The following is a 7411-nucleotide window of genomic DNA, read 5'->3' as shown; positions in this document are numbered from 1 at the left end:
CAAATCATCTGTGGCACAATACCTATACTTATTACTTATTCCTCTGTTGTTACTTGGCACAACCTTCTCCTGCTGAAAATGCATAATTTCATGTGAAATGTTAAAGCATTCCTTTGCTTTAACATTTATAAAGATTGTAGAGGAATCTAGGAACATTTATCTATACAATTTGTTTCGATGATGCAGAGTCCTAGGTTCCACCACTCCTCTTATTTTTTAATAGGAACCCCCCTACTAGAGAATAAATGTACTTAAACAAATGTTTCTACATTTTCAGCATGAGATCATGCTGCTATATACATATAAAATCTCTCTACCAGAATTATCAATAAAGTTCGCAACACTATACAGTTATGCCTATAATAATTCTTGACCCTGGCAGAATTAGATCTAAAGTGATGTTTTATTTTACCAATATGTTACTCCTAACCTGAAGAAATATCATTTTGGAGAGATAGGATCTATCTGGAGGGAGCTAAAGATTAAGGTCATGGCAAGAAGATGTTCCGACCTCAAACACTTGGACATAAGCTTCACTGTCAAATCACCAGTGGAAACATGCAGCAGCTGGACAGCAATGAGAAGAAATACGATTTGAATTAACGCCAATAAAGTTTTTTCCACTGATTATGGGAAAGGGTACCCATCATTTATCAAATGCCAAATGCAAATCGTCTTGGTCTAATGAAAATAACTCAAAATGTAAATTTGCTTAGTAGTAAAATCATTTTCTCTTTATAATTTTATCTGTAGCTGCATTAGGGTGCTGCATAAGAGCAACAATTTTACCTTTCTTCAATATCTGTCCGTACAAATAATACTGAGGCAGAAATATTTTACGTACAAAACTCAAAATATCCTCCTCAGCATTAGCATCCTGCTATTTTTCTGGTTAACAATTTTCCTAGAGCTAATCAGCAGGTATATATATGACTCAGTGGTCACCAAAGAATGAAAAGTTGGATTTTTAGAAGATCGGGGCCTCTGTCCCTACACCATCATTCCTTTTTAGTTGTGTTGTGTCTTGTGAAATGCTGGAAAACGTTGTTTATCTTACCAAGAGATGCTCTGTATCCCCAGGAATCCTAAACACAGAGGAAGGAGCGTATTGGCTCGGCTCTGATATAAAAGCATTCTTTTTGGGCAGTTGTTCATTTTATTTTGGGTGCATCCATTCATCTCTTTCCCTTCCTCTTTTCCCCTGCCAGTACTCTTTCAGCTTTGGATAGGCATTGTCTATTTAGTCTAACTACCCCCTGTCGGGGTTGCAAACCACCCCCCCAAGGGAAGCCTGTGTTCTTTGGGCAAGACTCGACCTAAGGCCAAAAACCGCTGTCAACAAGGGGAACAATTTGGCTGGCAACAGCCATATTTACAGATTGGTGAACCACAGCTCCATTTAGCAGTGTTTTTCGTCAGTAAACACCACAGGTCAGAGTCTTAGTCTGATCTCAAAAAGAAAAAAACAGAGATAAAACTATGCAATGTGGTCTGAGATTGGTCTGCACTAGCCACTTCTAGGATCACCATTGTTTGAAAGTTGAGAGCAGTCAAACGAATTGATAACGCAGGGTTGTCGTGACACACACTCCGTCCACATACCTTGGTGACCAAATGGAATGCAGTTCCTCAAAAGACTTCGCCTGTGGCCTCTGTTTGGAAGCTGTTGTTATATTTTCAATGTTGTCTTTTCTTGTACAGTCCTTTATATTGGATGGGGCATTTCTAAATTACAGTGATTTGGCCTTTGTGGTAATTCATATAAATGGCTCAATCAAACTATGCTTGCACTATGGTATAAATGTGCCCATAAATTTCAGCCATGGGTCTAGCTAACACATCACAGTGTGGGCAGCTTGATATGCAGCAGAACACATTTGAAGTTAGGGATCAGGAAAGATTTTAACACTTTGCTGTAATAAAGTGAATATGGGACAGAGGAAGACCAATGAATGCGTAGTAGATGCCTCAAGGTACTAATTAATTGGTAGCACAGACAAGTTGGGACACTAACATCTATTACTAAAACTACTTCTTCAATTCTGGCTGTCTTTTGGTGACAATATGTCCGTCAGTGGAGTAGAATTAATATCTTTATGGGTGGGTCACTGATCTCTGTGTGACACACACACACACACACACTTGTTTAAAGTAAAAAAAAAAGTGAGGACCGTGACTTGAGTTCCGTAGACTTTCATTATTTTTCAAGCCTAACCCCTAGGCCAGAAAAATGTATTATTAATACAAATATTGTTTGCATTTAAAACACTAAGCATACTCTAAAACTAACTGAAAAAAGTTAATGTGGGACATCTAATATGCAATTAAATTACCTATACATGATAAAAAATATATCAAATAACATATTCTTTCCATTAACAATTGTAGGATCAGCAAGCCATAAGGTTTGTATAGATTTTTTTTCCATTTGGGGCTGTGATTGCATATTTTGTGCACTTGAGGGGAAATATGTATTTTTCTGGAGGAATTAACAAAACAGTGCCCCCTAGAGTCATATAATTTTGTGGAAAAGAGTGTAAAAGACTTTATTGACAACACCTTTGCCTCTTTATCAGCCATTTCTCTAATTCCCTCAACATAAGCAATAGTCTATGTTACGTGCTGCAGTGCCTACATGTCAGTGGGTGGCTCCTTGCTGCCCCTGAGTTCTGTGTCCTTCTGCAATTAGGTTCCAGCAGCATGGAGGATGCAGCTGATTGCAGTTTGCCTTAACGAGCAGAGCATAAAACTGGGAGAAGACTGGTGAAGACTTGGTTGGCACGGTAGTGCCCAAATTTATGGTAGTCAATTTTTGTAAAAGTGGTGTTTTCGTTTCCTGGTGAGAAGAGTAGTTTTGATTTGTGTGGGGGTTAAGTATGTGGCTCATGTGGAGGAGGGAGTTTTAGGTTTTGGTCCTGGTAAATCTTTTAACCAGTGACTTGTTTTTTTAGTTGGCTTTATTGGAGCCCAGTTAGCTTAAACCTGGTTCTTTAATTTGCAGTTAACCCCCTCTTTTATTCAAGGTTCTCCTTCTGTTTTTTAAAGTCACTTTATCTTTGTAAATAAAACAGCATTTAAGTTATCCACCCCCATATGCCTAGACTGCCTTCAGGTAACTTAACAGTCTATTAAAAGCGTCTCTGTCAAACTCAGAACACCAGTCTTCAAAAACACAGTTTAACTGTAACAATGCTCGCATGGATAATAAAGTTCTGATAGGTTAACTACATAATTCTAAAATAATACTTGACTCATTGCCAATATGTATCAGCGTTATCAGACTGATTTAAAGAAAACACATAAGTAAACTAAATCTCTGACAAAACTCATTGATTCCTAATCAGTATTACCAATGATGGCTGGGAAGGTTGCTACACACTCAATGAGAACAAAGAGTTTTTTTTAATTGCTTTATTTGTCCTTTCGTGGGGGAAATTACGTTTCAGTACAGCCCATCAAGAGAAATAAATTTTCAAACCTGATACCTAACACCTACTCCTCATTTTACTGTTAAAATGAACAAAATACGTTCTTGCTCAGCTGCCAGTACAACACACACACACACACACACACACACACCTGTATTAAATTCAAAGTGAGGACCATGCCTCGACTTCCATTCTTACGTTCATTTTCAACCCTTTGTATAAACCAACCCTGACTATAACCCTAAACCTATCCTAACCAGTATCCACCCAAAAAAGTGAAGACCAGAAAAAGGTCCTCACTTTACATCAAAGTCCTCACTTTACTAGTGAAATGAGCAGAGAATACTCTCGCTCAGCTGCAAGTACAAGAACACAGAAAAAGTCTAGGAAAGAATTTCAGGAGTTATATTGAGTTGACATAGATTTGCTTATAAAAGACAATCCCAAACTTTCTTACACAGCAATTTTCATTCCATCTTCTGAAAATGGAAAGAGTGTGGAAACATTGTAAACCTACCAAGACGTGGGTGATCACATACATGCACTGACAGGCTGGGCAAGAAGAGCATTAGTCCAAAAAACCATTCAAGAGACCCATATAAAATCTGGAGGAGATGCAGAGATCCACAGTTAAATTTGTCCAGTCAAAGTCTAGAGCAAAGTCCAACTGAGAATATGTGGTAATACTCGAAAAACTGAAGTTACCAAACGCTTTTGATGAAATTTGAGTGAGATTAACTATCTTTGCACAGAAGAATTTCCAGAATTGTACACAATTTCTAGATGTGTAAACCAGGAAGTCATACCCCCAAAATACTTTGCTGTAATTGCAGTAAGATTTGGTTCTACAAGGTTTTGAGTCAGAAGGGCTAAATACATATGCAAAACACCCATTACAAATTTCCCTCCATCCATTTTCTATACAACCCGCTCTTCCGAGCAGGATCTGGGGATAATATAGAAACATACAGAGCAAACAACCAACTAACTCAAGTCTAAGGGCAAATTAGAGTTGACCTAACATGTTTTTAGATTGTGGAGCCAGAGTATGTGAGTGTAAAAAACTCAACAGGTCAATATTTTATCTTTTAATATATTAAGTGAGCCAAAAACCCAATTGTGGCTCTGGAACTGCAGGTTGCAGAGTCCTGATTGTATCTCAATGCGGCTGGAGCTAAATGTGAAACAGCTTAATTTTTTAATTATTGTTAGACTAAAACTGTAAAGGTGAAAAAAAATACAATTGGTCCAAGTGACATCAGTTACAGTATCTTTGTCAGCATACATCATCATAAGAAATGTATTTAATATCATGTCTTTTAGTACAGGTGCCATAACAGGGGCAGGACCAGTTCTACAGGGGCACTGGCCCCTGTTGGCCCCTGTCTGGAACCGCCCCTGTGCCTGGGGTTTGAACCTAGTAGGGTTACTGTTGGTAACTCTACAGTGCTACCAAGTGCACCACTGTGCAGCCCCACTACAAATTTGAATTTGGAAAAATTGTTGACACCTTATTTTCCTTCCACTTCAAAAATAGTGACTGTTTTGTGTTTTGCTCTGTCACATCAAATCACTATTGAACTCAATGAAATTTGTGGCTATAGCATGACAACCTGTGAAAAATCTCACTGGGAATGAATACTTTTGCAGTGCACAAAGGTTATAAAATGGTCCTCATACCACAAAAGAAAACAAACAAACAAAAACACTAAAAAAACAAACAAACAGAAACTGCTTTTGGGGGGGTTAAAATGTGCTAAAATGTACCCACAAGCAGCAAAAGGAAGAACCCCATTAATATCCTTTTCATTTAAAAGCAGATGAGGCCCTGAAAAAACAAACTGCTGCAGCGACCAACGTTGTCCGAACATGTTGCATCGCTTGGGTGTGGCCGCCACGGAGAATATTGAACTGAGATTGTATTTAGAAACTGGGGAATTTCTCTGCACTTTTATCTTAGGACGACCACAGTGCTTCAGTGTTGTGCCTCAAACATACCTTCAGCGCCGCAGTCCATTCCCCAGACAGCTGTGGGAAATGTGGTGAGGCCACTGGCAGTGGACGTCTCCAAAGCACGACGGGGATAAAAACTGGCCTGGTCATGTGACCCTGTCATGTGACTGCTGGAAAACATGTGGGGAGTCAGAGTGCTAAACATTAGAATTTTATACACCCTAAATAGTTTAAAACTGTGAGTCAATAACACTTTCTATCTAGAGTGTTGGTGATTCACATCCCCAAAAACTCTAAACCCTCGCTAAGAGATTACACATGCATAAATGATTCTCAGATAATCACCTGGGCTGTGAGCTCTTACTGTTTCCCATCCAAGAAACAGGCAAAGCTTGGGGCTTAGCCGCCATTGTTTACTCTTTCCCCACAGATCCTAGCACCTGTTAGAGATTGAGCTGCACATAATCCAGCTGCAAGCCATTTTCGTCTAACACTCAAGATAATAACAACCCCTCAAGCACAAGCCATTAGGCTAATTGGTCTTGATGATGGGAAGAGACAAAGTCGGATGAGAAGGTAGAAAGTTTGTGGCACAAAAAAAGGTGCAGGGGGGGGGGTATGTTCAAAACAAACAGTCATGTGTGCATCAGCCCAGTTGTGTTTTAAATAATGAGCACTGACTTTCCTTGTTTGTGTTCATCATCTCTTGTTCTGCTTTCTGATGGACCGACATGCCCACCCCGGCACAGCTAACCACTATAGTGGTTAAATGGCTGTGCAGATCTGTCTGTCTCCTTTCTCCACTCTGTCGCCAGATTGTCAATCTTCTCATTTGCTTTTCATACACAGGCAATTAAATCAAGTTTCCCAATGCCCTAAAACAGTCTTTGTTGTTGGTTGTTGTTGTTGTCCCGGCTCCTGGCCTTTCTTTCCCCTCTATCTTCTGTTCTTGCTGGTTTGGTCCGCGGGTGAGGAGGTCAAGGCCGGAGGCGTAAAAAACAGAGAAGGGAGTTGGTGGGGTGCATTTCCAGCTTTATGACTAACCACATGTGGTTATGGGTCTTAATATTTATATGTTTCTCATGGAAATAGGGTGGTGAAAGAGGATGCCGGGAGAAGAAAGACAGGCATATGGTTCTTGTTTGCTCGATTGTGTTAAGAGCCGGACTGTTTGTTTCCTGCGATGAGCAGAAGGAAATGCATTGTCCTAATCATCTTCTAACTTGGATGTTGTCCAGGCAGACACTGGATACTGGATGTAAACAAAATGCAGTTTGATAAAATTTCCAGATGCACTTTAAAGTCGCCAATATCTTTTTATTAAAATCAGTTAGATTGCATGTGTCCACGTCTGAAGGGCTCTTGCTTAAATTTTGCAGTGAAGCAAATATGTTAAGTGATTAAAAAGTATTACAAACTCTCCTTGTTTCACACGCTAAGGCGTCTCTCTCCATGCATGAAGCGCTGCTGCTTCAACTCTTTCACTCGCCTTGGGCAACATAACTGTTGGCAAAGGTCTGATTAGCTTCATGAGAACCAGAACCAGGTACTTTGTTCCCACTCTCTTCCTCTCCTGTCTCTGAGACCCAACCACGCAAGTCAGCAGTGGTCCAATTGCCTTGTAGGGGGTGGTAGTGGAAGTCCAGGGTGCATTCCATTCTTTTTTGCTCACCTTTGTTATATAATTTTCTCAGGATCAGACTTAATATATATTACACTGCTAAGATCCTTTCCACAGAATGTGGAAAGCAGCTGTTTCATGTGCCTCATTTCATATGGAACTCCACCCCTTAATTTAGTGATTTAAGGTGTTACTTAGAGGATACGGGATCACTTTGAAGGTAGCATGATTTACTGTTTGTTTTTGTGCAACTGCACTCTGTTTAATCTGCAGTAACTAGGCTAATGATCCAAAATTCAACCTATTTTTTTGCTAAAAATATCTAACTTTTTTATTTGTTTATTTATTTTTTGCTGGATTAATTAAAACTAAAATCTTCTAGATTATTTTAACCTAAATGTTAGGTTTA

Source organism: Fundulus heteroclitus, chromosome 5 (genome assembly GCF_011125445.2).
Source record: "Fundulus heteroclitus isolate FHET01 chromosome 5, MU-UCD_Fhet_4.1, whole genome shotgun sequence".
Lineage (NCBI taxonomy): Eukaryota > Metazoa > Chordata > Actinopteri > Cyprinodontiformes > Fundulidae > Fundulus > Fundulus heteroclitus.
Note: the sequence above shows the minus strand (reverse complement) of the source record.